Raw genomic sequence first — 22,901 nt, forward strand, 5'->3', positions numbered from 1 at the left:
GGGGTGTGTGTGTGTGTACCTGAGGTGAGGAGAAGATGACTGATAAAAGGAAAGTTAAATGTCTGTACTTACATTATCATTGTACTAAAACTTTTTGTCATGTCTAATTCAACTTTCTAGAGCTCTCATGCCTCACTATATAGCACCACATTAAAAAATTTTGTTAAATCAAATTGGACAGAATGAGTTATGTGGTTGGTTAAACTATGCCATCTTAGGCTGTATCTGATTTAGACTGAGACAAATGGCTTTTCCCAAATTATCCTCTTAGAGATTTATTTTCCCCTCCCCTCATTCTCTTCTCTGTTTACTATTTTACCACCTAAGATTATCTACCCCTCTGGGAAGTTAAAAAACCAAAAGAAGATAAAAGCTCTATGTGAAACTGCCTATCAAGAGAAAGCAATCATACCAACTTTATTGAATATTTAATATATGCCAGCCTAAGTGTTTTATATACACTACCTCATTTAGTCTTCTCTACACTCTATTAACCCTCTTTTTCCTGGTGAGTAAACACATAACCAGTGAGGATAACAGACTTGTCATAGGCCACACAGCAAGGTTTGATTACACGTTTTCTACTCTACTATATCACTCCAGAGGTCTTTATTTTCAATTGCCCCTTTTAGAGACAGTTGGAATTTTGTTTTGGCTAGCTCATCAATTCTTTTCTACTTCAATTTCTCAGAGGGACAACTCTGGGCTTAGGGATTAGTATATGCTGCTGATTTCCATTAGCCGTATCTACAACCAGGTGCAGATAGCCATAAAATACAACTTTCTCCTTCCTGTAGTTGCTAAAGCATTACCACCTGCAGAAGTTCTTTTATCCATTCACCAACTCACATAGCATCAAATGATAACTTTATGACCTAAAAAAAGTACTAAAATATAGAATTCAGAAGGGAATTCAGAGATAAAGCATGGCAAGGAGCCAGTTCCCAAAGCAAAGTGGCTCAAAGGAAAATCCCTAGTACCTGCTAAAGGCTTGAATAACTTTGTGCACTGGTGGCTCATTTTAATTTCAGGAAATCCCCTGCAATTTCCCATAAAAGTGTATCAATGGCCCACAATGTCTTCAGTTATTTCCACTGAAAGTAAAAAGTTTCCAATGCAGTAACTGTGTGCAGTGTGTGATATTACTGCCACATTAGCTTGTAATGAGACCGAGTCCTTAACTCATGCTACCATAGTGCATTTCCAGTGCATCCTGCCCATCATGAAAATTTCTGACTGTATATTCTGCTCATTATTAAAATAGAGGGTCATGAGTAGTACCACCTAGACCCAATAAATGCCACATAAACATTTCCATATAATTTCACCAAATCATTTCACTTTTGACACTTCCCATCAAGCCACTTCATAAATGCAACCTTGTATGGACAGATATAGACACATAATGTAATTGTTTTGTGAAGAAGACAAAGTTTCAGAGGAGAGGGTTCAAGAATGAGAAATAAACAATTACTAACTGAGTGCCTAATGTGTCCAAATTCCATAATAACAAAACAACCCTATGAATCATGTTCTGTTGCTCCCTTTTTTCCAAATCCAGGGATGGAAGATCAGAGAAGATACATTATGTCCTAAAGGTAACATAGCACATCACAACATTATCTAACTCAAAGTTAATCTACCTCTAAAGTTCTAAGTTTTTCCACTTGAACCACAAACAGCCTCCATTTCATTATCTATAAAACTTCTCTCTTCTAAAGTAAACTGCCATTCTTGCATTCATTTTAATCATTTTAAATTTTAATTTAAAAATATTTATTAGATTAGCGGAGTCTGACATGGATGCATTTATGCAAAGAACCACTTTCTGCAATTTACTGCTTGCATAGTCAAAAATCAAACAGAAAGATATCTAACAAGTACAATTTGTTTCACTGCTTTTTTATAAATGCTGAGTTACTTAAACCCAAATTTTGATTAGCAGTTATAGAGATCTGATTTAGGTCTATATCAACAATCAACCACACACAAATGAAGAGACCAAGAAGAGTGTAAATAAAAGAGAGAGGAAAAGCTCAGATTATTTTTCTGTTCTATACCTGTAGTCAGAATTATTTCCCCTGTGGCCAAAAGAAGAAATCCAATGTTTATCTTATTTTCTGTAAAAAAGGGAGACCACAAGAGGCTGAGAGGAGCAGGTGTCCATTACTAAAACTCAAATGAAACATCTCAAAAATTAGACTCCTTGTCTTCAGTGGCAGTTTGATAGCAGTTAGCCAAACCTCATATTTGATGTAATAGAAATGTTACATACAAATATATATTTGGGGAGACATTAAAAGCAAAACAAATGCAATTTTAGGAGTAATGATTAAACTATAAACTAAGGTGAGACAAGTGCATAAACTCATCAGTTTTGTTCTCTAATTCACATTTCATGTTTTTCTTTGTTCATTTTTACTTCTTAGAATCAGGCTCTTTCCAAGAGATAAAAGTTGTACATAGAATGAGATCTTAAACCAACAGACATGAAACATTTGTGATTTAAATTGAAAGTAGTATCGGTCAGTAATAAAACTTAATGGTATCTTTCACCTAAAGAAGTCTTTAAACACTCAAATAATAATAGCTAACGTTTATTAAGCACTTATGATGGGCCTTGCCTAGGGTCAAATGCTTTACATGCATTTCACGGCACTCCTACTGTCTAGCCACCATTTCAGGATTAATAGGGAGAAAAAAATCCTTCTCTTTAAGAGGAGCTGATTGAAAAAAGGCAGCCAGCACAGCTAGACCCAGGAACATCTCTCTTCATGTGAGGTAGCAAAGAGTGTCAGCACCTTCCATAGCAACCCAGTGCTTATGCAACTGAGCTTAATAATAGTGAATTGTCCTATTCAAAATATGAATGATAGTATATGAAAGAGAGCCAACCAGAACTTAGATTCCATTTCATGATTAGGGGCTCTGTTCATGTGTTAACATGCTCACCCATTCATTCACACATTCAACAGGCATTCATTGAGCACCTTCTATGTACCAAGTGCTGAGCTAGCTGATAAGGATACAAAGACAAAATGACACAATTCCTGTTCCCCAGGAGCTCCCAGACTAGTTAGTGAAAAAGACAAATACTAGATCAAGTCCCAATAAAGTGTAGGTGTAAAACGTTGCAGAGGTACAGGTAGGAAGAAGGGGCTCACATTGGCAGGATAAGCTAAGGGAAGGCAGAACTGGCTTGACTAGGTAGACAGGGGAGAAAATAATATTTCAGGCCACTGCACTGAAATAACTTTCACAAAGCATTTGGGCATGAACCAGCATAGTGTGTTTGGGGATCTATAAATAATTTAGATGCAGAGGGCAGCATGGACTGATTGTGAAGTGACTTATATGTATTTAAAGGGCTTAGATTTTTCCTGTAGTTGATTGGTAGTTAATGTAAAATTAAGTGAAATAGAACTATGATCCAATTTATTCCCTGGGAAAGTTAATTCTGGTGAAAATGTGGATAGGAGATTATAAAGGATATATGCAATATACTTTATGATAATTGTATATGAATGGGTTGTACATTGAAAGAAAAATTTGCAGTGTTGCCAGTAAATGAATTATGTTTTGAGACATTTTGGTCTACTTTGGAGATCTTAACTATGTTGTATGTACATGTGTGTTTATGTGTGTGGGGGTAGACTTTTTATAATAAGTTCTTTTCCCTAGCATTATTGCCCTAAGCAGCAATCAGAAAACTGGAACTAATGAATTCTTCTCCCACTTGATCTTTTAAGCAAGGCACCTAAAGTTTAACTGAGACTAAAATAATTCTGACTTCTTCATTCCTATTACATAAAGGAAGATTGAAGTCATATCAAGCACCTTTCTGACCACAACACTATGATACTAGAAATCAACTACAAGGAAAACACACTGCAGAAAACAGAAAACACATGGAGGCTAAACACTATGCTATTAAGCAACCAGTGTGTCACTGAAGAAATCAAAGAAGAAATTTAAAAATACCTGGAGACAAGTGAAAATGAAAACACAATCATCCAGAATCTATGGGACACAACAAAAATTGTTCTAAGACGGCAGTTTATAGTGATACAAGCCTACCTCAGTAAACCAGAAATCTCAAAAAAACAACCTAACCTTACACCTAAAACAACTAGAAAAAGAACAAAACACAAAATTAGTAGCAGGAAAAATATTCATAAATATCAAAGCAAAAAAATGAAGTAGAGACTGAAAAGAACAATGGAAAAGATCAATAAACCAAGAGCTGTTTGCTTAAAAATGTAAAGAAAATTGATAAAAATTTTAGCCAGACTCATCAGGAAAAAAGAGAGAGGGCCCAAATCAATAAATTCAGAAATGAAAGAGAAGTTGTAACTGACACCACATAAATACAAAAGATCATAAAATATTACTACGAACAATTATTTACCAATAAAATGGACAACTTAGAAGAAAGGAACAAATTCCTAGAAATGTGCAATCTCCTAAGACTGAACCAGAAAGAAAGAGAAAATATGAACAAATCAATTAACAGTAATGAAGTTGAATCAGTAATAATAAAAAAAAAAAGTCCAGGGCCAGATTTCTTTACAGGTGAATTCTACCAAACATTTACAGAAGAGTTAACACCTATCCTTCTCAAACTATTCTAAAAAATTGCAGAGGAAGGACTGCTTCCAAACTAATTCAATGAGGCCACCATTACCCTGATACCAAAACCAAACAAAGTCACCACAAAAAAAGAAAATACAGGCCAATATCACTGATGTACAAAGATGCAAAAATCCTCGACAAAACATTAGCAGACCAAATTCAACATTCATTAAAAGAGTCATACACCATGATCAAGAGGGATTTGTCCCAGGGATGCAAGGATGGTTCAATATCCACAACTCAACCTGAAACCATAAAAATTATAGGAGAAAACATAGCACTACACTCTTTGACATTGGTTTCAGTATTTCTGGAGGGATATATATCTTCAGGCAATGGAAACAAATGCAAAAATCAGCAAATGGGACTACATCAAACTGAAAAGCTTTTGTACAGCAAAAGAAACTATCATCTAAACAAAAAGCTGCCTACTGAATGGGAGAAGATATTTGCAAGCAATATATCTGATAATGGGTTAATATCCAAAAATATATAATGAACTCATACCACTCAACATCAAAAAAACAAACAACATGATTAAAAAATAGGCAGAGGATCTGAATAAATGGTTTCCCAAAGATGACATACAGATGTTCAAGCAAGCGAAAAGGTGCTCAACATCATTAATCTTCAGGGAAATGTTAATCAAAACTACCATGAGATATCACCTCACACATGTTGGGATGGCTATTATCAAAAAGACAACAAATAGCAAGTATTGGCAATGATGTGTAGGAAAGAGACCCTAGTGCATTATTAGTGGGTACGTAAATCTGTACAACCACTATAGAAAACAGTATGGAGAGTCCTGAAGAAATTTAAAATAGAACTACCATATGATGCAGTAAATCCACTCCTGGGTATTTATCTGAAGAAAAGAAAAATTCTAATTTGAAAAGATATACACACCTCTACATTCACTGAAGCATTATTTACAATAGCCAAGATATGGAAGCAACCTAAGTGCTTTCAATAAATGAATGGATAAAGAATATGTGGTATATATGTAACTCAGTCATAAAAAAGAATGAAATCTTGACATTTGTGACATGAATGGGCCTACAGAGTATTGTACTAAGTGAAATAAGTCAGACAGAGAAAGACAAATATCATATGATTTCTCTTGTATGTGGAATCTAAAAAGAAACAAAGCAAATGAACACACATGACAAAAAAGAAACAGAATCATAGATACAGAGAATAGCTGGGTGGTTGTCTGAAAGAAGGGGACTGAAGGGTTGAATGAAATAGGTGAGGGAAATTAAAAGGTAAAAACTTCCAGTTACAAAGTAAATGAGTCTCAGGGATGAAATGTGCACCATGAATAATATAGTCAATAGTAATATAATATCTTTGTAAGGTGACAGATGGTAACTAGACTAGTCATGGTGTTCATTTTGTAATGTATAGAAATAACAAATTCTATGTTGTGAACTAGGAACTAATATAATGTTGTAGGTCAATTATACTTCAACAAACAAACAAACAAACAAACTTATAGAAAAATAGATCAGATTTGTGGTTACCAGAGGCAGGGAATGGGGGTAGGGAGAATTGAATGAAAGTCATCGAAAGCTACAAACTTCCAGTTATAAGACAAGTAAGTACTAGTAATATAATGTACAATATGATTAATATAATTAACACTTGTGTATGTTATATATGAAAGTTGTTAAGAGAGTAAATCCTAAGGAAATTTTTTTTCTTTTGCCTTTATTTTGTGTCTATATGAGATGATGGATGTTCACTCAACTTACTGTGGTAATCATTTTGTGATGTGTTTAAGTCAAATCATTATGCAGTACACCTTTAACTTATACAATGCTGTGTGTCAATTACATTTCAATAAAACTGGAAGGAAAATAGAAAATTACAAGGCATACCAAGAGGCAAAAAACATAAGTTGAAGACACAAAGCAAGCATCAGAATCAGACTTGGCAGGGATGTTGGAATTATCAGACCATTCATTTAAAATAAGTATGATTAATACACTAAGGGATCTAATAGATAAACTATACAATATGCAAGACAGATGAACAAAGAAAGCAGAGTGATAGAAATCCTAATTAGGAGCCAAAAATAAGTGCTAGAGATAAAACTGTAATACAAATGAAGAATGCCTTTGATGGGTTTATTAGTAGACTGGACATGTCTGAGGAAAGAATCTCTGACCTAGAGCTTATATCAATAGAATCCCTGAAAACAGAAAAACAAACAGAACAAAGAGTGAAGAACAGAACCAAATATCTGAGGAATGTGGGACAACTATAAAAGGTGTAACATATACATGATGGGAGTACTAGAAGGAAAAGAAAAAGAGAAAGGAACAGAAGAAATATTTTAAACCATAACGACTGAGAATGTCCTCCAAATTAATGTCAGACACTAAACCACAGACCCAAAAAACTACACATCAGTATATCATTTACAAAATATGAAAATCAAGATAAAGAAAACAATTCTAGAAGAATCCAGAGGGGGGGAAAAACTTTACTTACAGAGAAACAGAGATAAGAATTACATCTGACTTCTCAGAATAGTGAAATATATAATGTGTTGACAGAGAAAAAACCCCACCAACCTAGAATTCTCTACCCTGTAAAATTTTTCTTCAAAAGTGAAGCAGATATAAAGGCTTTCCCAGACAAACCAAAAGTTAGGGAATTTGTTACCAGTAGACCTTTCTTGCAAGAAATGTTAACAGACATTCTTTAGAAAGAAGGAAAATAATATAGGTCAGAATCTCAGGTCTACATTAGAAAAGTAAAGCATCAATGAAGGAATAAGTAAAAATAAAGAATTTTAACAACAGATAACAGTTTGTTCAAAATAATAATAGCAAAATGTACTTGATTATGTATGTTTATATTTCATTGTACCTAAAGGAGTTGAAAACATGTTCGAGGATGTTTATAGCAGCTTTATTCGTAATTGCCAAAACTTGGAAGAAATTGAGATTTCCTTTAGTAGATAAGTGAATACATAAACTGTAGTATTTGCAGACAATGGAAAATTATTTAATGGTAAAAATAAATGAGCTATCAAGCCATGAAAAGACATCGAGGAAACTTAAATGCATACTATTAAGTGGAAGAAGCCAATCTGAGAAGGCTATATACTATATGATTCCAACTATGTGACATTCTGAAAAAGGTAAATCTATGGAGACAATAAAAAGATTAGTGATTGCTAGGGATTGTGCAGGGAGGGATGAATAGGCAGAGCAGAGAGGACCTTTAGGGTAGAAAAATATAATCACAGGCTTATGTTATTATACATTTGTACAAATGCATAGAATATACAACATCAAGTATGAATCCATAGGTGAACTATGGACTTTGGGTGATAATAATGTGTCAATGTAGGTTCATACTTGATTTAAAAAGTGGACCATTCTGGTGAGTGATATGGATAATGAAGGTAGCTAGGGGGTATATGGGAAATCTCTATACTTTCCTCTCAATTTTGTTGTAAACCTAATACTACTCTAAAAAATAAAGTCTTTAAAAATATTAATGATATTTATCACCAGGTATTACATTTGTAATCTGAAAAAACACATTGTTTCAGAAAAACTACTATCCTGTATGCTAGAAACAGAGATGGGTAAGCCCCAAACAGCCTCTGTGGCCCTTAGATTATGTTGTGAATGCCCAGACTCTTGCTGAAGAGATTGTAGATACAACTGGATAGACACTGGCATGGTTAACATTCTTCTCTGACATCACACTAGTACATGTATCAATGATTGCAAACCTAATTGATGCTGTCTGTTTAGGAGACATAAGTTTCCTGGTACTGCTGTTTCCATTTTTCCGGCTTAAAACAACTACAGTGCCTTCTTGCACAGTAGTAGGAAATTTTTGAAAAGATCCTGCTATTCTAGCACCCAATCCATCAGTTTTGAAGGTAAGACACAGTGATGAGCATTCCAGGGTGTGTTGTGTTAAGGTCCCTTCAAAAATGACCACTCAGTAAAACCTATATTAGGTAAAGTGTCCTTCACTTTCCCCTTGACAGCAGACTTGTAGCCTGTGAGAGCAGTCATGGCTGATCACAAATAATTCATTTTATATTAAGTGCTAAATTCCATAGTAGTTCTTAACAACAAGGGACTCTCAAAGGGAAAAAGACTGAATAAACTTAAACTTCAGGGAATAGTGAGCACTTACTTTCAGCAATCGATAGCCTTTTACTATGGAGAGCAAAAAAACCTTTTGGCTTCCTGACTGCAAGTCAAGTCTCTGATCCCCATTCTAACCATCATTCATTTTCAGGGCACTTTGATTCTGTGCCTCTCATGTGGAGGCAACAAGGTGCTGGCCTCTATTTGAACTCAAATCCCACGGAGAAAAAGATTCCCCAACAGAGAAAATAAATACTTCCTAACTTCTTTGTTTGTCTTCCAGGCTCCCAGTGGGCACAGAACTCCTGCTCCCTCTGGGTAGCACTCTTCAACTCTCCCTGCTAATTAACCTCTCCTACAGGGTTGCCAAATGAGCTGCTGACAACCAGCCCTGAGCAACTAGAAAACACCAGGACAGCAGACTGAATTGTTAAATTCGTCCATTAAGTCTAGGAGCAGAGAGCGCCTTTGGAGTTTTACTTGAATGCAATAGTGGTAGGTTTACATCATGGTCAGAAGAGGAAAAGAATTTGTGCCATACTTGCTCTCTAACTACCAACAGGATACAGTTTTTGAATATTTTTTCATGCGGTGAGGAGGTGAAAAATAGTAGTAATTGAACTTGAGATCTTTTTACAACAATAAATGAAAAAGATTCTGAGAAATATTAGGGATGCTATAGAATTTTCAACATTTCTTCCTCCCCTTCATTAATATAAATGGATCCCAAACCAAAAGCCAAATGGCCTTTTTTTTTGCTTTAGCTGAGTAAGGTGTGAGGGTAAATATGCATGCCTGACAAGTTATGGGGGCCTAATAAATATTAAAGAAGAACAAACATTTGTTAAAACACATAGTTGCACATTTATGTGGTATGAGAATACCACAATTTTCAGAATCTCCCCCACCAATGATACAAAAACAAATCAACTGTGAATCATTTACTTAAAAGTAAACTTTAGTAAAACCAAATAAGGAACAGTTTTGCTTTAAAGTAAATGAAAATCAATTTCCAGTCTTAGGTATGGCCAGATGGATAAATATATTTTTGTGACCTTCAAAATTAATGTTTCTTTAAGTCAAGGTCACCTAAGGATTTTCAATGGGCCGAGTATCCAAAGGGTCAGTACATGGCCATAAACATTTTATGAAACTCAGAAATGTTGATGGCTGCTTCATTTAGAGCCAAAAATTCTGCTTTCTGCCTTTTTTCTACCTGCCTCACTTCTATCACTTACATACACACTGATTTTTCCATTTTTCCCTTAACTTCTTTCTCTTTCTGACCTCAGTATTCCTTAACTTTCTACACCCAAACCTCTTTTCATAGATTGTGTTTAAACATGACTGTTGGCCAAACTGATGTTTAACAATTTCTCCTTCCACCCTCAGCTTAAGCCTTACACTACAAGGTAATTATTCACCCACATCATCTGATTTGAAGGATAGCAGCTAATCAAATGCTTCCACAATTCTTGAAATTCTGATATTAACATATTCTTCTTTTGGATGAATGTCTCTGCTCACATTTTCTCTTAATTTTGTACATAAACCTTGATGGTTTAATAAGATCACAGATGCCTATTATCACCCCAACTAATCCCCACTGATTGGTTTTGAGGGCCTGGAATGCTACATTGTGAAGAACTCCAAGGGGAAGTTCAGCAAGAATATTGGCCATAATCAATTAACGATGTCTGCCATAGGAAAGTGCTTGTACTTGCTGTGCCTTTTCCAACTACATCTGCTGGCTTCTCTGTATGAATGTATTGGTCAGTCTCTTACTTGCTGAGTGTCAGGAGAGATCCTTAATTACATAAGGTGAAGTTCATGAAAAAGGAAACCCTAAATAGAAGGGATTCTAAATACAAAGTGTTAAAGTGCCATTATTTTGCTTTCTGTGCTCAGATCTAGCCCTGAATACCTATCTCAAAACACTTATTCAAACGCAATCTTCTCTTTCCAAAAGCAAAATTAAAAAGTGCCAAAATAGACATAGCAATACTTATTTCCAGGAGCATATCAGTCACAAGAAAAAAAATATGTAGGGCACCAGTCTACAAGTAATTTTTTGTTCACAATTAGAGGGGGTCATACTGTAAAAAAAAGAAAAAAAATATTGAAACCCAGAATGAGCATGTTGTACTTAAGTAGACAACTGCACAAAAATTTTCTGAGCAGTTTCTTTTACAGGTTCCTCTTCCTTCCCAATTTCTCTAAATATTAGTAACATGTAAAGCTCTCTCCTTAAGCCATTTCTCTTCTCCTTTTTTTATTCTCTCCATAGGCAAACCCACCCCTTGCTGAAAGTCTTTCCTCTCTTTAAATGACTTCCAATCCCAAACCTTCAAAATTACACCTGATTATTTACTTGAATAGTAAAATCTGGATTCTGGAATGTTCTACCTAAACTTTTAAAATATCCCAAGGTAAATTAATCATTTACAAATGAAAGTTATTTTTTTCCTTCCTAAGTTTTTATGTTAATGGGACTACAGCAGTCCAATCACTAAGCTTGTTCATTTTGTCTCCAAGTTTTTCTTCTTTATATACCCAATGTACAGGGGCTGTTTTAGGTCCTGAATTCCTATATTTGTTCTATCTCAATTACCTCTGAAATTGATCTTTTGAGATTTTTCCTTTCAATTCATATTAAATGCCTTTACCAGATATTTAATTTTAATGCATAATTATAATTTATTGTTCCCCTATTCAGAAACCTGCAGAGATTGCCTATTATCTATGGGATAAAGCACAGAACTCTCAAGCTGGCATTCAAGATCCTCTGCTAACACATATATATGGAATTTAAGAAAAAAAAATGTCATGAAGAACCTAGGGGTAAGACAAGAATAAAGACACAGACTTGCTAGAGAATGGACTTGAGGATATGGGGAAGAGGAAGGGTAAGCTGTGACAAAGCGAGACAGTGGCATGGACATATATACACTACCAAACATAAAACAGATAGCTAGTGGGAAGCAGCCGCATAGCACAGGGAGATCAGCTCGGTGCTTTGTGACCACATAGAAGGGTGGGATAGGGAGGGTGGGAGGGAGGGAGACGCAAGAGGGAAGAGATATGGGGCTATATGTATATGTATAGCTGATTCACTTTGTTATAAAGCAGAAACTAACACACCATTGTAAAGTAATTATACTCCAATAAAGATGTAAAAAAAAAGATCCTCTGCAAAGCATCACAAGGCTAACTATCTTATCCATCTATCTCACTCTCCCTCTTTGCTTCCTTCCATCCTTGATTATCCTTTCACTCTTTCACAAGTACTTACTGAGTGATTATTACGTGTTCAGCCTTGTGTTAGGCTTTGGGAATACTAAGCCAAATAACACAGGTACATACTGAATCAGTCTAATAAAATAAATATATTAAAAAATTACAATAAATTTTAAATAAATACATAAAATTACAATACAATACAGTGAATGCTAATAAAGAGCTAAGGACAAAGTATGACAGGAACACAAAGGAAGAAGCAACTAACTGTTCTGGGGGAGAGAAAAGGACTGTTCAGATAAGAGTATATGTAAAATGTGATACTGGCTTTGAGTATTAAAGGATGAAAAAGAGCTCCTTTAGGCCATATCTCTCACTCTTTTCCCACATTTTGTGCACTTTCCAGGTAGACTAGATGACTTTTCTCTGTTAACACATCCCTAATGTACATTTGATCATGTTTTTTTCTCCTTTCCCATCTGTACCAGGTTGATTAGTGTCTCCCCAAATATTCATGTTCATTCAAAACCTGAGAATGTGACCTAATAAGAGATCATATATAATTTGTTGAGGATCTTGAGATGAAGTCATCCTGAATTTAGAGTGGGCCCTAAATCCAATGATTAATATCCTTATTAAAAGAAGGATAGAGCATCCAGAGATACACTGAGGAGAATGTCACATGAAGATGGAATTAGAAATTAGAGTGATACCACTATGAGCCAAGGAAAACCAAGGATTGCTAACAGTCACCAGAAGCTGGAAGGCATGAACAGATTCTTCCTGAAAGCCTCCAGAAGGAAACAAATCTGCTGGCACCTTGATTTCATACTTCTGTTCACCTGAACTGTGAGAGAATAAATTTCTGTTGTTTTAAGCCACCCATTCTATGATAATTTGCTTTGGCAGCCTGGAGAAACTAATGCACCATTTCAATTCCTTGAAATTCTATCCAGTCGTTAAGATCTTCTCAAATGCCACTTTTTCTATCAAGATTTTTCCTACTGCTTCTTCCCCACTAACAGATTAGATGTGATTTCTTTTTTCTTTGAGCTTCATTTGTGACTCTTCTGGAATTTCACATTTTACCCTACATCTGACATTTTTGTGTGTCCTTCCCTATTCAACCAGATTGCAAGCTTTTTGAATGATGTTAACATAATTTATTCATCTCATATTTTATACAGCACAGTTTCTAGCACTTTCTTAGCATAGGGTCCATAAAAATGAAAACTGGTTTAAAAAAAAAGTATATGTGTGAATAGTTTTAGTAACATGGTACATAGAAGTTGCACAATAAAGTATACAGAAAATGTTCAATAAATGTTTGTTGAAGGAATATATGAATAAATAAAACAAAGACTAACATGTTATAAATCCATGGAGGACAGGCATCCTATCTATTCAATATAAGCCACTGCCTAGCATAATGTCTATTGTACACAGCATGTCCTTAATAAATAAATTGATGAATGATGAATGAGCTCAATTCAAGGGACTTCATCCAGTATGAGTCCTTTGTTTTACAATTGTCCTGTGTTCTACTGAACCATACCTTCTCCCCTGGTCAGAGAGGGCTAATAATATAAAAACTCCAAATAGATTACAATCATCTCTAAATTACTCTTAAGTTTATGTGATCATAATTAACATGTAGCAGATTATCATATCTGATTGATTAATTCTGTGTATAAAATTAAAGGTTGCTTGTTCACTTATTATCTTTATTCAGAATTCTGACTTGAGTTTTAAAGATGAAATTGAGACCCCTAGTGATTTGTCAAAAGTCACAGAAAAGAGCAGAGCTAGAATTTAAAATTAGATTTACTCTATTACAAAGCTCATACTATTTTCACTCTTCCAAGCTGACTTGGCTTTAAATCACTTGAATTTTTCTGACCTCAAAATCCTCCACTCACCAGCTCAAGTTGATTCCTTTATTTCCACCATCCTGCTAGCTCTGAATTGTTTCTAGGCTTCCAATCACCTTGTGATAGGAATGCCACCCACTTATGCTGTGCTGACCGCCATCTGGTCTTCGTCAATGTGATTTTACCCTCATCATCTCTTCAGGGCACTTGCTCTTTCTTTGCCACCTTCCAAGACCATATGGCACATTTTTATGTCACATGGCTTCCATACATCCCGCTTCCTTATGTTCAGCATCCTCTTAATCCCCTTTATATACACTTTGACAATTTTTCCCTGCTCTTAGATTTCTGATCTCTACTTTCATCCCAGGTTTCACTGTGGTGCCCTGTTCTTTCTCATTTCATGGCATGCTATACAGTCATGACTGTAACATATGTCTATAATTCCTTCATAGTATTGGGAACATCCATCACACTGCTGACACCACATAAATTTTGTGCATACGTTACAGATTTTAGAGAAAAGGAGGACACTTCCATCCAAAATGAGCTGACATTGCTTCACAGGTTGATTTGGGGGCCCATCAACCCCCAACAAAGTGACATCACATGAACATACAAAGAATTCAAAGACCAAATATTTTTATTGTATTTTTTATTGTAGAGATTAAATTACATGTGTATACACAAATAAGGTTGCACATACAAAACACATATGCCATTATTCTTTTGTTTCCAAATTTGTATTATACATTTTACAATGCTGAAATGTTTAAATGAACAATGAACATCCATATGCTCAACATCTAAATTCAATAATTGTTAACTTCTGCCACATTTGCTTAACATAGCTATAAATGTGTGTATATTTCTTTTTAAAAAATAAATTATGTGAAAGTAGTGAAAGACATCAAGATGTTACAGCATGTATTTCCTAAGAATGAAGATGTTTTCATTTATAGCCATGTCATTATTATACTTAAGAAATTAAAGATTCCATAGTATCATCTAAATTGTTGCCCATATTCAAATTTCTGCCACTTGTTCCTAAAATGTATTTTATAGCTTTAATAAAAATCCAGGACTAATGAAGTTTCATACAATGCACTTGGATATTTTGTCTGTTTTAATTTACTACAGTAGTCCTGCTGCCTATTTCTTATGCCCATGCATGACCAAACCAGGCTCATTCTCTTGTACAATGGGTCAAATTCTGGATTTGTCTGTATAGTTTCTTGTGTTGTCACTTAATTTCTTTCCTTATTTCTTTATTTTCTGTAAATATTAGATGATGTTTAAAGTAGATTAGGTTCTGTTTAAACATGTTTGAGAGAATGTTTCATAGATAGTGATGTGTAAGTTAAATCTCTTCACATCAGGGAGCACATATTGTCCCACATTTGATCACTTGGTTAGGATGGAGAAAGCCAGATGCCTCCATTGTAGAGGTACATTTTTCTAATTGCAATTGGCAAGTAGTCTGTGAACTGACAGTTTGGCAGTGTGAGTTACCTATTCCCTTGACTGTCTTTCATACAATGAATCTAGTGCCTGAAATAATTATTGCATTAGAAGTTGCAAAATTTTGATTTTTCTAATTCTATCATTCTTTCTAGATAGAATTATTGCCTGGCATTCATCTATAAAAGAAAACTTCCTCTCATCAACTAAGATAAATTCTACTTCCTCTGAAAAAGGCAGGTTAAATACTTATTCTTTCCCTTTAATTACCAAGTTTTAAAATAAGTGATTGTTATAATCATCATCACTAATGGAGGCAAGTGAGCTTTTCCCCCTTTTACTTCTTTTAGATTCATTGATTTTTAGTTGTTCTATTATTTATAATTATCAAAGTTGTTGTTCCTATTCATGCTCAAATTACCCCAAATTTGGTCAGTGGGAGTCCCTAGGAGCTAGCTTGTATTTTCTTTCATCACCATTGAAATTAAATATTTCCTTGTTTTCTAGCACACTCATATTCTCTTGTACTTTTCTTCCCAGGACAATGTTAGCAAGGAAATTTACAAAATTTTTTGTTCAGATGAAAAAACACTGTGCCTATAATTTGCAGTAGGTCATTCAAAAATATACTTAATGTAATGCAAATACATTAGTTCCATAAATTAGATGTAACCACCAGAAGAAAGATGTTCAGACCCATGGCCTAACGTTTGTGTTTTACTCCACAGGTGAGAAATAAGCACACAAAGGAAACAGAAAGAGAAAACTAACATGACTCCCAGACCATACCCATGATCTATTGATATGTACAATAGATTGGAGCAAGAGTAGAGAAACATTAGCAACACTACAAATGAAAAAGCTTGTTACAAAAATATATTAAATGTCTATTAAATGTCATGCTGATGCATTTATAAAATGAGCTAGAAAATTTTAAAAATGGAAAAAGAAATTATCAAAATGCTATAATTTAATATTCAAGGGAAATAGTAGTAGTGCTAGCTTAATATTAGTTTAGGACTAGCCAAAATCATAAGGAAGCAATAAAATAAAAATCTAACATGCTGTATCAAGGTGAGAGGGAATTCTAAAATATCTAATATTATATATTATATCATACCAGTGCACTGAAAATAAGTAGTCTCTGCAACTAAACACCAATAGTTAGATTTCCAGAATTTGTAATAAATGTCAGAAACTAGAATAATTCTCAGGCACTTTAGTAAGTCTAGAGCTTATGCAGGCACAGTCATTCAAAAAATATAATAGGATCAAGGAGAATCCTGATAACATTTGATGTCTGTTTATCATACTGGGGCTTTCATATAAAAAAGCCTTCAAAAGAGCACCAGCATCCTACAAAGGTTAAGTGAACGTCAGGAATTTATAACAAAAACATTTAGACATTCCCGGAACAAAATAAAGTTAATGGATCGCTCATGTAGCTGGAATTCAGAGAAGCAGAGCTCAGACAATTCTAAACAGATGTTGGTAAGAACAATGCAAAAGAGGCAGTGTGTCAGCTTGTTTTTCAGGGACAAATGCAGTGATATTTTGGCCAGCTAACACCATGGCTATATTGTGAAATATATTAATAGATTAACTAAAACTGTGCCACCACAGTATCTACCTCATTTCCATACATATTTATTCTCTTATGCATATACATTTTGTCCCACACCAGTTTTTAAATGAATATGAGGAAAACACATTTGTCACTTGTTATCTTCTCTGAAACTGCAATCACTTCTGCCAGAGGTAGTCCTTGGGAGTTTTAAGAGCATCCATCTCACACCTAAAGGGAGAGAATCTTACAGCTATTGAGCTGAGCACATGTTCCTTTCACAACATCTAGGTTTTTGGCATTAAGTTAAGGACCATTTTTCACAAAAGGCATTCAAGATGAATGGCTAGCTACTGTCCTGCTTTCCACTATGTTTGAGACAGGAAGGAGCAGATCACAAGTACTCTTTCCTCTATGCTAATGGTTCTTAAATGCTTGGGGAGGGGGGTGGTGTCAAGATCCCTTTGAATACCTGATGAAAACTATAGACTTTATCCTTGGAAAAATGCACAATACTTTGCTTGCAATTTAGGGGCATTTACTGATCTCCTGAAGCCCATCTTTGGACAGAAATGTACTCCATGAACCTGGATAATAAAGCAAGCACCCACATAATCAAGGCTATGAATAAAAAAGTTTCTGAGCACTGCACTTCACTCAACATTTCAACAAGAGAGACATACTGATGTGTGACTGTCATATGTGAAGAGCTAAGAATAAGTCAATGATGAAAATTGTGGCAATTCTAGACAGTTCCACAGAGCTTCCAAAGTAGTATGATTATGATCAAGTTAGAAAAAAAACCTGATGATAAGAAATTTCAGTCTGGAAGAGACAGTGACATAAACCAGATTTCTTAAAGGCCACCACATTTCCCACATCATTCTAATTAGTACTATGTTGGAAGTGTCTATTCATGCTAGTATATGATTTGGTTGCTTTGCTAGGAGCTGTTTATTTTCCTGGCAATCCACAAAAACATTATTCTGTGCAACTGCTGACAGTATTTGTTTTCAAATTAACAAAATTTCATTGGACATTTATGAAATTCCATGATTATTGTCCATGCTTAAAAGTAATCTCTCCTGTAGAGTTGAAATAATTGATATTTGTTTGGTTTCTGGTTCGGGGGCTCTTTTGTTTTTAAACCCAGTTGATTTTTTAAAAATTTTATTGGGGTATAATTAATTTACAATATTGTGTTAGTTTCAGGTGTACAGCAAAGTGAATCTGTTATACAAATACATGTATCCACTCTGTTTTAGATTCTTTTCCCAAATAAGCCATTAGAGATTATTGAGTAGAGTTCCCTGTGCTATACAATAGGTCCTTATTAGTTATCTATTTTATATATGGTAGTGCATATGTTTCAATCCCAATCTTGCAGTTTATCCCTCCTCCCTTCCTTACCCCCTGAGGCCCATAAGTTTATCTTCTACTTCTGTAACTCTATTTTGGTTTTGTAGATAAATTTATTTGTAGCCTTTTTTCAGATGCCACATATAAGAGGTATCAACTCACACCGGTCAGAATGGCCATCATCAAAAATCTACAAACAGGGCTTCCCTGGTGGAGGAGTGGTTTAGAGTCCGCCTGCCAATGCAGGGTACACGGGTTTGTGCCCCGGTCCGGGAAGATCCCACGTGCCGCGGAGCGGCTGGGCCCGTGAGCCATGGCCGCTGAGACTGCGCGTCCGGAGCCTGTGCTCCGCAATGGGAGAGGCCACAACAGTGAGAGGCCCGCGTACCAAAAAAAAAAAAAAAAATCTACAAACAATAAATGCTGAAGAGAGTGTGCAGAAAAGGGAACTCTCTTACACTGTTGGTAGTTATGTAAATTGATACAGCCACTATGGAAAACAGTATGGAGGTTCCTTAAAAACTAAAAATAGAACTATCATACGACCCACCAATACCACTACTGGGCACATACCCAGAGAAAACCATAATTCAAAAAGACACATGCACTCCAATATTCATTGCAGCACTATTCACAATAGCCAGGACATGGAAGCAACCTAAATGTCCATCAACAGATGAATGGATAAAGAAGATATGGCACATTTATACAATGGAATATTACTCAGCCATAAAAATGAACAAATGTATGCTAACACATATATATGGAATTTAAAAAAAAAATGGTCATGAAGAACCTAGGGGAAAGATGGGAATAAAGACACAGACCTACTGGAGAATGGACTTGAGGATATGGGGAGGGGGGAGAGTAAGCTGGACAAAGTGAGAGAGTGTCATGGACATATATACACTACCAAACGTAAAATAGGTAGCTAGTGGGAAGCAGCTGCGTAGCACAGGGAGATCAGCTCGGTGCTTTGTGACCACCTAGAGGGATGGGACCGGGAGGGTGGGAAGGAAGGAAGACACAAGAGGGAAGAGATATGGTGACATATGTATATGTATAACTGATTCACTTTGTTATAAAGCAGAAGCTAACATACCATTGTCAAGCAATTATACTCCAATAAAGATGTTTTAAAAATAAATGAACAAAATAATGCCATTTGCAGCAACATGGATGGACCTAGAGATTGTCATACTGAGTGAAGTAAGTCAGAGTAAACCCAGTTGATTTTGATGATTTATTTGTGTTGAGTCTGGAAACTTATGAGGAGTTAATAAAGAAAAATTGTTAGTGAGTCTTTTTCCCAAGGCTCCTGGATAATAAAGAGTTCTTCATTATGTTCTTTGCCATGACCTTCAAAGCCTTTGCAATCAGACCTAAATCATTACCAATCTTATTGCTTTTGATCACCCATCTCAGACCTTTTACCATTTCCTGCAGTGCCTTGTATCCATGCCTTTACCATGCTGTGCTAGTTGCCTAGGATGCCATTTTTAGCTCATCTACCTAATGAAGAGCTACTTGTTATTCAAAGCCCAGCTCAGCTTATCTCTCCAATTTGAAGCCTTCTCCCACTTCTCCAGGCAAGCACAGCCTTTTCTGTTATTAATTGGCATAGCTCTTCTTTGGAAGGAAGGAAGGAAGGAAGGAAGGAGGGAAGGAAGGAAGGAAGGAAGGAAGGAAGGAAGGAAGGAAGGAAAGAAAGAAAGAAGGAAGGACAAGTAAGTGCTACATATCTTGAAAATATTTCTAGCCTATATGAGACTGGAATATGCAATAAATAGAGCACAGCTTTTGGACTCAATCAAATCTAGATTTTAATACTGTTTATTGCTAAATAGTTACATAATAATGGGAATTCACTTTTTTGAGCATCAGTATTTATACCTGTTAAATGGAGATCATCACATTTATTTCATAGGCTTGCAATGAAGTTTAAAGAGATAATATATGCAACAGCCTTAACACAAGGTAGGTGTTTTCAAATGTTAGCTCTCCCTTCCTGCCACCCTACATCTATTGTTCCAGAGATGTCTACCTCACCCCAACTCCTTTATGTGACTGTGTGTGCCATGTGAACAAAGCCCATGCCTATGTTTTCTTTTCTTTTCTTTTCTTTTTTCACATCTTTATTGGAGTATAATTGCTTTACAATGGTGTGTTAGTTTCTGCTTTATAACAAAGTGAATCAGTTACACATATACATATGTTCCCATATCTCTTCCCTCTTGCATCTCCCTCCCTCCAACCCTCCTTATCCCACCCCTCCAGGTGGTCACAAAGCACTGAGCTGATCTCCCTGTGCTATGCGGCTGCTTCCCACTAGCTATCTACCTTACATTTGGTAGTGTATATATATGTCCATGCCTCTCTCTCTCGCTGTGTCACAGCTTACCCTTCCACCTCCCCATATCCTCAAGTCCATTCTCCAGTAGGTCTGTGTCTTTATTCCTGTCCTTCCCCTAGGTTCTTCATGACATTTTTTTTCTTAAATTCCATATATATGTGTTAGCATACAGTAGTTGTCTTTCTCTTTCTGACTTACTTCACTCTGTATGACAGACTCTAGGTCTATCCACCTCATTACAAATAGCTCAATTTTGTTTCTTTTTATGGCTGAGTAATATTCCATTGTATACTTGTGCCACATCTTCTTTATCCATTCATCCAATGATGGACACTTAGGTTGCTTCTATGTCCTGGCTATTGTAAATAGAGCTGCAATGAACATTTTGGTACATGACTCTTTTTGAATTATGGTTTTTTCAGGATATATGCCCAGTAGTGGGATTGCAGGGTCATATGGTAGTTCTATTTGTAGTTTTTTAAGGAACCTCCATACTGTTCTCCACAGTGGCTGTATCAATTTACATTCCCACCAACAGTGCAAGAGGGTACTCTTTTCTCTACACCCTCTCCAACATTTATTGTTTCTAGATTTTTTCATCACGGCCATTCTGACTGGTGTGAGATGTTATCTCATTGTAGTTTTGATTTGCATTTCTCTAATGATTAATGATGTTGAGCATTCTTTCATGTGTTTGTTGACAGTCTGTGTATCTTCTTTGGACAAATGTCTATGTAGGTCTTCTGCCTATTTTTGGATTGGGTTGTTTGTTTTTTTGTTATTGAGCTGCATGTGCTGCTTATAAATTTTGGAGATTAATCCTTTGTCAGTTGCTTCATTTGCAAATATTTTCTCCCATTCTGAGGGTTGTCTTTTGGTCTTGTTTATGGTTTCCTTTGCCGTGCAAAAGCTTTGAAGTTTCATTAGGTCCCACCCATTTGTTTATTTTTGTTTTCATTTCCATTCCTCTAGGAGGTGGGTCAGAAAGGATCTTGCTGTGATTTATGTCATAGAGTGTTCTGCCTATGTTTTCCTCTAAGAGTTTGATAGTTTCTGGCCTTACATTTAGGTCTTTAATCCATTTTGAGCTTATTTTTGTGTGTGGTGTTAGGGAGTGATCTAATCTCATACTTTTACACGTACCTGTGCAGTTTTCCCAGCACCACTTATTGAAGAAGCTGTCCTTTCTCCACTGTACATTCCTGCCTCCTTTATCAAAGATAAGGTGACCATATGTTTGTGGGTTTATCTCTGGGCTTTCTATCCTGTTCCATTGATCTATATTTCTGTTTTTGTGCCAGTACCATACTGTCTTAATTACTGTAGCTTTGTAGTATAGTCTGAAGTCAGGGAGCCTGATTCCTCCATCTCCGTTTTTTGTTCTCAAGATTGCTTTGGCTATTCAGGGTCTTTTGTGTTTCCATACAAATTGTGAATTTTTTTTGTTCTAGTTCTGTGAAAAATGCCAGTGGTAGTTTGATAGGGATTGCATTGAATCTGTAGATTGTTTTGGGTAGTAGTGTCATTTTCACAATGTTGATTCTTCCAATCCAAGAACATGGTATATCTCTCCATCTATTTGTATCATCTTTAATTTCTTTCATCAGTGTCTTATAATTTTCTGCATACAGGTCTTTTGTCTCCTTAGGGAGGTTTATTCCTTGATATTTTATTCTTTTTGTTGCAATGGTAAATGTTTTCTTGATTTCATTTTCAGATTTTTCATCATTAGTATATAGGAATGCCAGAGATTTCTGTGCATTAATTTTTTATCCTGCTACTTTACCAAATTCATTGATTAGCTCTAGTTGTTTTCTGGTGGCATCTTTAGGATTCTCTATGTATAGTATCATGTCATCTGCAAACAGTGACAGCTTTATTTCTTCTTTTCTGATTTGGATTCCTTTTATTTCCTTTTCTTCTCTGATTGCCATGGCTAAAACTTCCAACACTATGTTGAATAAGAGTGGTGAGAGTGGACAACCTTGTCTTGTTCCTGATCTTAGTGGAAATGGTTTCAGTTTTTCACCATTGAGGATGATGTTGGCTGTGGGTTTGTCATGTATGGCCTTTACTATGTTGAGGAAAGTTCCTTCTATGCCTACTTTCTGCAGGGTTTTTATCATAAATGGGTGTTGAATTTTGTTGGAAGCTTTCTCTGCATATATTGAATTGATCATATGGTTTTTCTTCTTCAATTTGTTAACATGGTGTCTCATGTTGATTGATTTACGTATATTGAAGAATCCTTGCATTCCTGGAGTAAACCCCACTTGATCATGGTGTATAATCCGTTT

This window comes from Lagenorhynchus albirostris, chromosome 17 (assembly GCF_949774975.1).
Source record: "Lagenorhynchus albirostris chromosome 17, mLagAlb1.1, whole genome shotgun sequence".
In the NCBI taxonomy this organism is placed as follows: Eukaryota; Metazoa; Chordata; class Mammalia; order Artiodactyla; family Delphinidae; genus Lagenorhynchus; species Lagenorhynchus albirostris.